The sequence below is a fragment of the Globicephala melas genome, chromosome 1 (assembly GCF_963455315.2).
Source record: "Globicephala melas chromosome 1, mGloMel1.2, whole genome shotgun sequence".
NCBI classification, from domain to species: domain Eukaryota; kingdom Metazoa; phylum Chordata; class Mammalia; order Artiodactyla; family Delphinidae; genus Globicephala; species Globicephala melas.
The window spans coordinates 100,846,602-100,861,114 of NC_083314.1; the positions used below are offsets into that span (position 1 = coordinate 100,846,602).

At 37.3% G+C, this 14,513-nt stretch overlaps 1 protein-coding gene across 3 annotated transcripts in view; it reads left to right on the forward strand.

Annotated features, from left to right (window-relative positions):
- The window catches only part of PLPPR5 (phospholipid phosphatase related 5), a 308,592-nt gene that overhangs the window by 97,141 nt on the left and 196,938 nt on the right, over positions 1–14,513 (forward strand). The gene's annotated exons all lie outside the window — the stretch shown is intronic.

Genomic DNA, 14,513 nt, shown 5'->3' on the forward strand with positions numbered 1-14,513 from the left:
ATGCATCAGGCACTGTTCAAAGCAATCTATACGTATCGCCTCATTATTTGATCTTTTTAATGACCTATGAAGTAGGTACTGTTATTATTACGATTTGATTGAAAAGGGATCTAAGGCTAACAGTGGTCAATGACAAGGCCTATGTTACCAAAGTCAGCAGTGACAGAGCTGGGACTTGAAATCCAGTTACAAATCCACAGTTTTGTCTGTGCAGTGGATTTTAACCACTGTGCTCTATCCTGTACAGCAAACTGGCAGTATAAAGAACAGATCTGGCTAAAATCTTGGTCAGGAGACTATTACAAATACATTTGAATTTGAATATATTTTGGCATGGCATCACTTTACAGCTCTTTGCATTTCTGCCTTCCTCATTACTCTCTATTGCCTGATTACCCCTCTTGGTGCAGTTAGTTGACCTCTCAGAAGACATTAGATTTTGAGATTCTTGTTTAATCACATCAAAGACATAGACTAGAATAGTAAATATTGAAGTCTGGGGGCAAAAATGAAAAGGTCTAGGATCAATAAGACTAGTTGAAGATCCAGCTAAAGTGTACCTCTAAGGTTCTAAATAACATCTGTGTCTGTGTTGGCATCTTTCTATCAACCTCTCCATTGGAATTGGATTTTAGTGCAGACCTCATTTAGCTTTGACATCAGGTATGTAGCAATGTTTATAAGCAGATACTTCCATTTGGGATTACAGAAGATGGAACTGATTTAGAGGACACAGATCTTGCCCACAGGCATTTTATTATCTAGATTAGGAGACATCTGGTAGGAAGTAACTGAATAAAAGCACTCTAATAAGAAATGTGAGTATAATTTGAGATACAGAGATTTATAATAGAAAGAGCCCAGGCTTTGGTGTCAGAATGACCTGAATAAAAATCTCAGAGTTTCTATTTAGTAACTCTCACCTCTGGAAAACACATTAACCATTCAGTTTTACTTTTGGCCTATCTAGGATGAGAGTGGCAGTGCATTCCTCCCTTTCTAGGAAGAGATTTTGGAGCTCTGAAATTAGTTCATTTAACTTTTTTGTACCTTAACTTTCTGATGGGTATAAAACCCATGATATTTCTACAGTTCACAGGTCTTTTCTTTTGAATTGTCCTTTCAGCTTTTAGGAACATGAAATGACTTTCATTTTTAATATTGTATTTTTCAGTTCTAGAATTGTCATTTGTAGTTTTGCACTGTTAATTTTTTGCTAAAATTTCCTATCTCATTATCCACCTTTTCTGCTAAACATGTTAACATGTTTATAACAGTTATTTTAAAATTCTCGTCTGTTAATTCTAATCTCTGGAATACTTTTGGGTCTGTTTTTATTGACCATCTTTTCTTTTTTAAAATTAAAAAAAAAAAATTTTTGGTCATGCCATGGTAGCATGTGTGATCTTAGTTCCCCAACCAGGGATCGAACCCACACCCCCTGCAGTGGAAGTGCAGAGTCTTAATCACTGGACCACCAGGGAAGTCCCTGACCAGCCTTTCTTTTGAGGATAGGTCATGTTTTTGTGCTTCTTTGCCTGTCTTGTAATTTGTATTCTGGATATTGGTATAAAAGAATAATGGATATTGAAGTAAATGATATTTATTCCCATTAAAGGTCATGATCCTTCCTATAATTTATAGTTGAACTGATTCTAGAAGGGATTGAAGTTTGGTTTAATTTCAGAACACCACTGGTTCCAAATAATTTCAGAGTCCCGTTAGGACTCTCCTTTAAGCAGGACTTGGGATTTAAGCACCAATAAAAATCTTGAGATGTCTCACGGTTTTACAGTCCTGCTTTTTAGGTCATCAGAAAGCTTTCACTGCACTCCAGCCCTACTCCCAGCGTTCATAATTTCAGCGTTCTCTATCTGACCTCTTTCTCTGCTCTTAGCCCTTAGTGAGCTCTGCCATGCACACACTATAGCCTCCATGAACTTTGTGGGATTTCTTTCAGCTCTCCTGCTATTTTCCCAGCCTTTGCCCTGAGTGCTGGTGAAGATCCCATAAAAGAATTGGCAGATGGGTGCAGACTTGTTCTACATCTGGAGGTCCTCAAGATTCTAATCTGCCTTATCAACCTCTGTGAGACCTTTAAAAGTTTCTCCTTACTTTGCAACCTCACCATTTATGTTGGGCATGCATTGTCTCCCACCATGTTTCCAAAGGTGAACACAGCCGGCAACATAGGAGGACAGTGTAAAGCTCTGAAATTTAATTCCATTAACTTTTTTGTGTACCTCACCTCTCTGTGGGGTATTATAAACTCTAATTTTTGCAGTCTATCCATCTTTTCAGTTGGTCCATTGGGAGCAATAATCTCTTGTGATTTTCTACATTCTAACGGAGTGAGGAAATCTTACTTTAACCATTCTCAGTCACTATTTTGTCATCTCTGAAAAGGGAAACTTCGTGTAGATTTAGGATAGCATGTGAAAATTACTTAGCATGATGCCTGACATTGGTAGGTGCTTGATAAATACTAATGTATCCTTTCTCCATTATGTTGGCTATCAAGGGATGTCCAGTAAAAAAATAAACAGCTGTGTGGGTTTTGCCGGAATAGCATTTGGAAGGGGTTAAGTTTTGAAGACAGAGCACAGATGGGCAGAAAGGAATAAGAAAAGCAAGTCTTTGTATGTCTTGTTTATTTCTTTCAACTAATATTTACAGAATGTTTACTTATTGACTGTGCTTATAAGGATTGTTCTTAAGGAGACTTCTAAACCAAAGGTCATGTGCTCACCTATTAATTTTTTTAACCCTATTAATGTATCCACTACATTCTACAGAAACAAACATGGTTATTTGCACTTAGGGGTTTGTTTAAAAGGGAATGGGAGATGAAGTGGAAGCTGTGGAAACATAATGGATTCTGATAAAAGGAAAACTAAATTAAGGGGCAAAAGAAGTACAATGGGTAACAAATTAAAAGAGGAGGAAAACTCTTCCCAATCAAGGACAGCAGACAATGACTGAGAGTGTTTATGTCTCAAGGAAGGAAATTAATTTATAAACAACTCCTTGTTATATATCAGAAAAGAGCTATAGATCATTGCTAGGATTCACACCTGGAAGGATGAATTGGATTACTGGGGGGTGGGGAAAAGATCAAAAAGGGAAGCTGCACTGTCAGTTACATTTAACCTTGCTAGAGTTTTCTCTTGATGGTTTGCATTTACTCAGACCAAAAAGAGTCTTTTTGCTCAAACTGCTTTTCCCTCACCAGGAGAACCAGATGGGTTACCCCAATAGGAAAATGAAGTAAACCTTTACGTATTAAGATTGTTATTGAACAGAATAATTACATTTTGGGGGATGTGAATTTTCATATCTTCCAATTTCATCGTGAATCCATGATTCATAGAAACAATAGAAAGACAGGAAATTAAAGCCAAAAAATCAAAGGAAAGAATAAGAAAAGAGTCTCTTGCACATTTTATTTGGGTCGGTAACAAATTAAAACCTCAGTGAATTGAAATCCTGTGGGAGTGGAAGCAGGAGTGAATTTCTCCATTTGTGATCTTGACCTATCAGCTATTACATGAGGTTTCCCAGATGCTGGCAAAATCGGTCCTTGTTCTCTGGGCTCTCATCATCCCCTCTACAGTTTCCTGCTTAATCTGGGAGAATTTGATTAAAAAAAAAAAAATCTAACAAACCTTAAAGTCTCTATACTGGCCAGACTAAGAACTATACTGTGTCATCGGGCACAGCAGTCATTTTATATCCTTTCTCTCTTCCTTTCCTGTATCTCTGTGGAGGGAAATATTCCATCAGACGTCTGTATCTTTATGCAACTCTCTAAAACTGGGCATTAAGAGCCTCTTGATTATATGATTTTCTTTGCTGAATATCACACTATATATATATATATATATTTATTTATTACACATATTATTCTTGCCATTCTGTTTATGGCAGTCAGTACTCTAGGAAACAAAAATACTTTCTGAGTGTTTAACTTATAAGTCACTGACCTTGCTATCTATTTCATAACTTACCCTCCTCAGTCTATTTGAAACCAAAACCACAGTACTGTGGGCTACATGCGTCCTAACACTTAGCACATTATATTTTAATTAGGAGATGTGATGGTATAGTAAAAAGTACACAGGCCTTGTTATCAGCATACTAGCTCTAATACTAGTTGTTTGACATTGGGTGAGTTACTCTAAAATTCACTCCCTTTACTTGTGAAATGGGCATAAGAATTAGAAGCTTTTTGTTGTACATTTTCAGCTCTTGTACATTTTCATGCAGTTATTGCCAAGCAGAAGTAGATAACACTAGACTGGCTACTTGAAGATTTTTTTTTCTGTTTTTCTTGATTCAGATTCTTTCCCATATCAATTCATCAATTTCTAAGCCTTTGGGGTCAAACAGAGCATGATAGTTGCACTAATCTTTCAGGATTCATGTGGTATATCCACTGTCTCTCTGATGTACACCTTTCTTATTTCTCAGATTGATTCTGGTTTAAAAACTTCAGAAGCCCCAATCTCTGGAATTTAGCAGGACAAAAGAGCCAATCTCTGTGGCCTGTGAGGCTTGACTGAGAGACATCTGAGAGGACATTCTGCTTTATTTCCCAATTTAGGGTCTTTGGTGGATATTAAATAATCCCTGACGATAGCTGTGACTATTAGAAACCCAAAGGGAAGAAATGGTAAAATTTATCAATTTCCAAATGAACATGTAAAGGAGAACAAAACTCTTGCTACCTAAGGAATATATTTTTTTCTTAAACAAAGTTAAGTTGAAGGGAAAACTAAACAAAATAATCACAAATTCAAAAGACCCCAAACTCTACACCTATAGAATTTGGTCTACCATTTCAGTGAAAATGCTGTGAAAATCTGCCCTCTTCCCAGAGAATCTCAGTCTCTCTAGTGAAAATTTACCAATCAGATATCACATCCTGTTCATGCCAATATGGTCTGTCCTATTCAGTCCATCTTTAAATAGCACTTACAAAGGAAATGATAGGTGCTAACTAAGAGAGCAAGAGTTCTTAAAAGAAATCAGGACCCTGAAGAAACACAATTGGGCTTAAACAGCCACTACATCATAAAGTTTCAGTTTCACGAAGGAGAGATACAGTGTTCATAGGGAACGATATTGACAAAGAAACGCTTTAAAACACTCTCCTACTGTCTTAAATTTGGGCCCCTCACTCCTATGTAGTTCTAGTTTTCTAAAGATTTATTTTTTTTGCCTTTGAGAGTATAGATCCCCAACAAGTCAATGGCCTCCTCTACCTTCCCTAAGTCTTGCATCTTACCACTCCAATAGCAAGGAAAAAGGAATCCAGGACACACACACCAGAGGGAAAAGAAAGAACACTGACCCCCATATCTAAGGTGAGCTGTCCTAGGCTGTCCTCCCCAGGCCTTCTTATACCGGGCAGCTGCAGTGACCCCAGTCCTGCATCACCTCACCAACTGTGAGTTTGAAAAACATCCTGTAAGTAAGCAATGGAAGGAAGTGTAAAGAAAGAGTAATGGTTTGCTAGACTTTCTTCCAAAAAGTAGCAACACTGACCCTACTTCTATACAAGCTCCAGGGAATACCTACATCTTAAAAGGGTTTTGGGGCCTCAAGTTTAATCTATTTCTCCTTTAAAAAAATCTATAATATGTAGTACATCTCCATTTTCTATTCCACATTATCTATTTTATCTCCAATCTTTTTTATTTCTGTATTCCAGAGAAGCATATCAAAATTTCCTCTTAATCAATGAGTTGCCTTCCTGGAGCTTCAGTTCTGCAGTTTATAACCTCAACTGTGAACTTAAGTTGTTCATATTTCATCTTAAGTTTTCTAGTACTTTAAAGTTATTTCAGTCTACTTACATTTACTTAGAAATCATTCGTGAAATTCTCAATTATTTTTCAGCACTGATAGTGGTCCTTGACCAATTCTAATTGTGAGACTAAATAGTTGTGGTAGGTAATTACTTAAAATTTGTTGATGACAAATTGATGTTATTCGTGAAAGTTACATATAATTTTAAGCATTTATGTGGACAAAAAGGGGTATTGTAACTTATGTATCTTGTTGCCTCAATATGATGTTTTTACAGTACAAAAATACTAAATGAGATGATAAAGTATCCCAGAATGTAAAGCACAAAGACAAAAGTATAAAAAATATAAAAGAGAGTGATGAGACATGGAAAATCAAATAAAGTCAAACATACATTAAAAAGTATTTCCAGGGAAAGATAGGAGAGACATTAGTCAAAGAAATAATATGAGTTTTTACCAAAGTTAAGGAAAAAATAAGTCCTAAGATTAAGTGTCGAGCAATATAAGTGAAAAAGGCCCACACTTAGGCATACACTCCTAAAGTTTTTCAAACCAGGAATAGAGAGAAGATTCTAAAAGTTTACAAGAAGAGAAAAGAATAAAATTGACTATCTACACAGAAGTGAGAAATGAAATGACACCATGTTTTTCAATAACAAAGGCTGATAAAAGGCAACAGGATATATATACTTCATTGAAAAAGTTTCATAATATTAGAGAAATGAAACTTACACAAGAGTGAGCATAAAATCATAACACTAACTTAGCTAAGCATCAGCTTCAAGACAATGTTTTCAACTGAGTTCCTAATGAACAATTGACTTTACTGTTAATAGGTGAGAAATAAAATTCCGCTCATTTACTTGAGTATACTGGAGAGAATGTAGCCACACAGATAATATATGGACTGTAGCTCAGCCAGATGAACACCCCCTCACCAAGAGCTCAGATCAAAAGGGAAAAGATCAAGAGTTGCTGCATCACAAGACCTATTCTCAGTTAAGTAAAAATCAGAATGTTGGGGCTTCCCTGGTGGCGCAGTGGTTGGGGGTCCGCCTGCCGATGCAGGGGACACGGGTTCGTGCCCCGGTCCGGGAGGATCCCACATGCCGCGGAGTGGCTGGGCCCGTGAGCCATGGCCGCTGAGTCTGCGCGTCCGGAGCCTGTACGGGAGAGGCCACAACAGTGAGAGGCCCGCGTACCGCAAAAAAAAAAAAAAAAAAAAAAAAAAAAAAAAAAAATCAGAATGTTGGAGGAAAGCAAAGCTTTTCATAGATTTTCTGTATGGAATTCATCACAAATGTGTAAGCAAAATCACAAAAGTTTTAATCGTCCCAAACCAAGGTGACATCCACCATATGATGGTTAGGGATGAGACTGATAGCACATAAGAAGAAGAGAAACAAGAAAGCCAGAGCACCTCCAAGTTTTGAGGATCCCAAGTAATCTGGGTAGAGTTTCCCTTAGAACTCTGAGTAATTTCATAGATGCCAAATAATTCATGCTTAAGATAATGTGTGATAAACTTATTAGTTCATAGTCTGTATGAATTGAAGAAACCTGGAAGAATATATACCAAAATGCTAATAAGAATTATCTTTAAACTGTAAGATTATGAATTATTTTCACTTTTTTCTTTACATGTATTTATAAAGAGAAGTAAATACTTTTATATTCAGAAAAAATAAAGCAATTTTTTCAATTGATAAAATAGAAATTAGAACCATTCTAATAATGGCAAAACTATGCTATATAAATTCAGGCTGCTATGATTAGTATACTGCTTAAAATAGCTAGAAGAGCTAAAACTTGTCCAGTTTAGCTCAAAAGATAGCTGAAGTGATCAGTAATAACATACAGTGCTTTTTTTTTTTATCTTTACAAAGTGACGTAGCTAAGTTTATCTTGCAGTTTCTGTTCCTATTGAGAAAAAAAATGCTGTGGCAGCATGTATATACGACCACAGTTCTGAAACGTACAGTAAGATTCTCTGAGTCACTGTAAAGTGCCCATTGTATACTGCTGGACATCACCAACACTATTCCACTTTTTAGGTTGGGCTACTGAATTTATGCAAAGCCTAAAGACATGGCTAGAGTTTCCAACATAGTATTTGCTGAAAACCCAGGTTCACAGATTCTGAATTAAGCTCTGCAAAGAAAAAAAAAAATCCATCTGTTTATTCAGACAGGGATGATTGGTCCCCCAACTTCTTCCATATGTAAATAGAAGTTTCAGAAGGGCACATTTCCCAGATTCCTAAGCACCTAGGTGTGGCCTTTTTATTGTGTTCTAGTCAATACTGAATTGATATGCACATTTCCTCTGTGGGAGAGGACACCTCCTTCTACTCCTTTCCTCCTTCCTGTTTCCTAGAAAGCAGACATAGTGGAAATGAGCCATACTGGACTATGTAGATGAGGAAAATGCCTGGATGACAGAGCAACGTGATAGAAGGAACCTGGATCTTCAACACCATGCAGCTGCCTTATCTGCCCCACACCATGTACACCTGGACTATTACTTAAGTGGGAAATTAATTTTTGTTTTTTTAAGCTACTGTGATTTTAGTCCTCTATTACACATCTGAAAAGTATCCCAAATAAAGCAATTTCAAAACTGATGGGGTAACAAGGGAATTGCCTATTCGTAGGATGGTCAGTTTAAACACACATTCAAGGACTCACTACGAAATCAGTAGCTTTTATTTTTTTACATGCTGCTCCCTCATCTTCCAGAAAGCTGCCATATTCACCCATTATTTTAAAGTCTCACAAACCTCAATATTTAAAAGTAAAGATTAGAGCTTGACAAAGAGGAGATTTTTTTATATTCACCTTATTTTTTCCTCTCACTCTCTTTCTTCAGGAAAATGCGTGTAAGCTACCAATTAAATTACTGTGGGTTGGTGAAAAGATAACCTAACCAAATACTCCCTGAAATTATACACAACCCATTATGACAGTACCCTAGGGCACACAAGGTTCTTGGCATTATGGAAGATTTTAATATCATTTTGTGAAATTCTTCAACAGAAGCTGCAATTGATAATCAATGAAGTATTTTCTTGTAGAGGGTGAGTTCATATATATGCACTGCTTGAGGCACAAGGGGACAATTAATGTAAATCAATTAATACAGAATAAGGTATTAAAACAATATATAAATGGTAATAAAATGTAGAATCATATTGTGGGGATCTCTGGCAATAATAGAATAGCATTGGTGAAACTTAATTATATTAATTTTGCTTTAAAAAAATCTAAATTTTTCTGCAGATATTTACATACTTTAAGGACACAATAATATTACAAAAGTAGCGATAATGTCCAGTCCCCTCTTAATTTTTGCACTAATGATGAATAGATGTAGCAAAGTTAAGCAAAAGTTTTGATTATCTTTAAATCATTTCTAATGGAATGTGTTATGTGGTTTCAGGGATAGAAAATACAACAGAGTTACCTTCCTAATTATATTTTTCTGAGACTAATATTAACATTAATTAGCATTCCATTTTCACCTACCAGGAAAATTATTCTAGAATTTAAATTTGCTACAGTTAAGTCATATTCAAATTGAGTAGGTTTTTTCCATGTATATTAAAATGTTTAAATTTCCCCTGAGTGGGGAAAAAACTTCCAAAATATATTACATTTGAATAATTCTTTCAACTTTTCAATCTGTTTTATAGCAATATAAAAATTTTTCCAAGATTATAAAGCTAGTAACTGTTCTTAAGATCCCCTCCAAAAAAGTCTAATTATCTTTTCTTACCCCAAAACTGCTACTTAGATACCAGTTAGTCCCAAATATATATAGCTAAATAATGATTGAATTTAAAGTAGCATATGAGACCCCACTCTAATACCTTGGTAGCTCTTACCTAGTATATTAGCTTGCTAGAGCTGGGTGGCTCATATGACAGAAATTTATTTTCTCACACCTCTGGAGCCTAGAAGTCTGAGATTAAGTTGTTGGCAGCGATTCTTCTCCCTGTGTCTTCACATGTTCTTTCTGTGTGTGTCTCTGTCCTAATCTCCTTTTCTTATAAGAATACCAGCCATATTGTATGAGGTTCTACCCTAATGACATTATTTTAACTTAATTACCTCCTTAAAGGACCTATCTCCAAATATAGTCACATTCTGAGGTACTGGGAGATTAGGACTTCAACATAGGAATTTGGAGAAACACTGCTCATAACACCTAGAAAATATAATCTCCTCTTTTTCCTATCACAAAGATCCCAATTATAGTTCCACAGACAGAGGTTACTATCCATCTGTTTGATTAGGAGCTGAGCTCTGTAGTACAAGGTCCCATATCCTGAGACTGTTTTGAGTGGACAGTACTTATTAAGTCTTCTTCATACACAGTATTTCACATGATATTTCATTTGATCTTCAAAACAAACTTATGTGGTAGGTATTATTACTACACTCATAAAATAGATAAAAAAACTGAGGATCAACAGGACTAAATGGCTTGCGCAATGTTACACAGTGATTGACAAATCCAGGACTCAAGTACAGTCCTCAGACCACACCACCTGCAAGGAATTAACTAACCAAATTCTTTCCTTCCCCCTTCCCTCCTTTTTCCCTTCTTGTCTTTTTTTAAAAAATAAATTTATTTATTTATTTACTTATTTATTTATTTATGGCTGTGTTGGGTCCTCGTTTCTGCGCGAGGGCTTTCTCCAGTTGCGTTGAGCCAGGGCCACTCTTCATCACGGTGCGCGGGCCTCTCACTATCGTGGCCTCTCCCATTGTGGAGCATAGGCTCCAGACGTGCAGGCTCAGTAGTTGTGGGTCACGGGCCCAGTTGCTCTGCGGCATGTGGGATCTTCCCAGACAAGGGCTCGAACCCGTGTCCCCTGCATTGGCAGGTGGATTCTTAACCACTGCGCCACCAGGGAAGCCCTCCCTTCTTGTCTTTTAATTTTTTTTCCTTCCTTTTTGTTTTGGGTGCTCTATTTAATTTTTTTTCAAATGCTATAAAATCAATGAGGATTGGTTTTTAAGATACATATGTAAATTTATATATTAATATTTATATACTTTAATATTATGTATAAAACCCCAAATACATAGAAGATATATTAAACCAAAAGAAATTGCTAATATTCAATGAGCTTTGACCTACAAAAGTGGCAACTTCCTACGATTCAATCAAGAAAAAACACACTATAAACTTCCAGTTTCCTATATGCATCTCCCTTGAATTATTTCCCTTGAGATTTACTCCCCCTTCCATCTCTCATTGGACCCCATCCCAAACCCAGCTGTTTGTCAGCCAGTTGTTCCCTTCAAGATACCAATCTGGGAACAAAGTGGAAAGGTCAGGGCAGAAGACATGGCGATGTGTCTCTTGAAAAGTGAATAAGTGAGTGGATCATGAGCAAAAACTAAATAACCATTTCCGAGAACAGCTTCTTATAATTCTATTCCACTGAGAAGTTAAAATGAGTTGACATTTACTGTTAGGTATTCCCGTCTCCAGGATAGATAATATTTCTTTACAAAGAAACTAACCCCCAATCCCCCCCAAAAAAACAAACAACATACCACTCATGATCACTGTTGTTATCTAATACACACGTGTATCACTGTTAATACTTGTAGTAATTATCTATTAGTGTGTAAAAAATTACCCCAAAGTTTGGCGGCTCAAGACAACACACGGTTATTACGTTCCAGCTTTTGGGGACAGGGAATCCAGAAGTGGTTTAGTTGGGCAGCTCTGGCTCAGGATCACTCTCATTGCTGCTGTCAGCACATGGCAGGAGCTGCAGTTACATGAAGGTTTGGCTGAGGATGGAAGGTCCATTTCCAAGATGCCTTACTCACGCGGCTATTGGCAGAAGGCCTCAGTTCCCCACTGACTTTTGGCGGGAGGCTAATGTTCCTGCCACGTGGGCCTCTCCTCACAGTATGGAGCTAACTGGCTCCAGACCCAGCAACCTAAGAGCAAGCCAGCCAACAGGAGGACACAGTGCTTTTTATGACCAAATTTCTGAAGTCACCTGCCATCACTTCTGCTCTATTCCATTCACTAGAGGCAAGTCACTAAGTCCAGGGGAGGGAAATTAAGCTCCACCTATTGCAAGGAGGAGCCTCAATTTGTGGACATGTTCTAAGCCTGCTACACTACATCTATGTCGTGCGTGCCAAGAAGCACTCAAGAAAGAGTCCGTGGCTCTCAAACAGTAATTCGAGATCGAACAGGAAATTTGGGGCCTTCGTCTTGTACATATATAATAGAATACATTAAACACTTCTGAAAAATAGTTTAACATAACTGAACGTACCAGCAGAAAAGTTGTCTTGGCTTATTTAAAAGATTAAAACATTTTGATTCTAAAGCGTTGTGTTCATGTGTACAAAGGCCATTCCTTCCTGGTTAGCTCACCTGTTGCTTCATATTATAGTTCTACTCAGTGTCTGACTTTATTTAAATCCCAAATCATTGATAATGTGCACAGACTTCAAATAAATTTAACCGAAATGTATTGGTTTTATGATGAGTATGACAAATTAGCATATAAATTTATCAAAAGTTTGTCCTTACCTTTGCTCCTGGTTTCCAAGAGAGGGCACCAAGAGCTGAAGAATGACATCTTCATTTTGGAAGGAAGATTCTGGCAACTTATACCAAGATGGAAAAGGTTGAAAATGATGCTGGCAATATGCCATCGCAGAATTAATCATTATTTTCCCTCTAGTTTAATAAAGACCACATTTCCTTTTTCATCACTCAGTCACTGTACATATTAAATTTCATGAAAGGTTACATTAGTTTATATTTAGAGAGGGAAGGGATAACGCTTGCAGCGTGCAGACATCTAAGGGCTACGTGACCCACAACTGAAGCAAGACCATGGCATCTAGCCATCTGCTTCTCTTTTCTGCATCTCTCTCTGTCTCTCTCTCTGTCTCATTCTCATCCTAAATTTTGGGGATCTCATATAATTTGTTTTTCATCATTGTCAATTTGGATTAGTCTTTTGTGGCAGAATTAATTCACAGACTTTTCTCCCAGGGCTTCTTTGAAGGTTCTTTGCAAGAAAGCTCAGAACCCCCTCCTCCCTCTTCCACATGCCTTCAGCTCCCCCTCAAAGATGTCCCTCCCTGCACTGTCTTGCTGCTTGGATTTCCTAGCCTGACAAGGTGCTTTTCTTGAGTGTGGTGCTGGCAAAAAAGCCCAAAGCCCAGGTCCCTTCTCTCGTGTCAGCTCCACCCATGGGAAAATGAAACATCCTTTCCCTGTCAAACAGTGGGTGTGCAGGCTACTTTTCAGTGACCCCTTGTCCCCAGCCTTACCATTTCTTGGCTAGTCTGTGCTGACGGTGTAGAGTAAAATTGAAAACATGTGCACAGGGCTTCCCTGGTGGCGCAGTGGTTGAGAGTCCACTTGCCAATACAGGGGACGCAGGTTCGTGCCCCGGTCTGTGAAGATCCCACGTGCTGTGGAGTGGCTGGGCCCGTGAGCCATGGCCACTGAGCCTGCGTGTCCGGAGCCTGTGCCCCACAACGGGAGAGGCCACAACAGTGAGAGGCCCGCATATCGGAAAAAAAAAAAAAAAAAAGAAAAACATGTGCACATAAAAAAATAATTAGAATATATAATTGTTATCACATAGATTTCTTACCATTATCTTCAAAATTAAACTATGTATTTTATCTATCTATAGAGAGAGATGGATGATAGATAGATGGAAGTAAAATAAAATATTTTAAAATAAATTATATTAGTGAAATTCAATAAGATCACTGCATGTCATGAATCTCCAATAATTTAATCCATACAATGAAAACCTTATAAGCTAAGTGTAGCAGGAAGCAATCTTTGGTGAACAGGATGCTGCATGTAAGTAAAATTTTTGTAATTGTGAAACAATGCCTTTATTCCATGTAAGCTTCCCTATCCATAATAATCTCTTAAATTGTCACATAACTTCTTGTATTTGTTACCATCACAGCTAAGCTACTGCTGACATATTTTAAATGAGTGTAAGCCAGTGGGATATTAGAAAGTGGGGCAAAATGCAGGAACAATTCTTCATTATGTATAGAACTGTCCTGGGTACAGAAGAACATGTAGCATCCCTGGTCCTTGCCTTTGAAGGTCAAGAGAGGGTCCAACTCATTATAATGACTTAATTCCCATTTACAATTTCCAAATATCTCCTGAAGTAAGGCATTCTACTGAAAACTACTGAACTATGGGGAGAGAGGGGAAGAGGTTGGAATGGTTTGGCTCCTTCAATAGGAGGTAGACCCCAACTTCTAACAGCATCTGAACTTAGAATATGGGACATCACCTTTTGGGCCTGGTCATGATAGCACAACACAGGGAAAAAACTCACACTTTATCACCACTTCAGCTTCATCTACAGATGAACATAGAAATTCAGATATTTCTTCTGTCTTTAATGAGTTGTTTACACACACATATTTTTGTATGTCATTTTCTGATGGTAATCCTAAATAAATATTTAATTTAGACTCTAAGGTTTTGACTCCGTAAGATTTTGCCTCCTTGACTATCTGAAGGAACTGAAACTATTTACTTATACCTTTTCATAAGGATCATAAACAAAATACATTAGTTAATAATTCTGTATACACATTTTCACTGTTTGACTCATGTTTACCTAATCAGGTGGTTTTCACATTGAGAATATTTTATTTTGTAAAT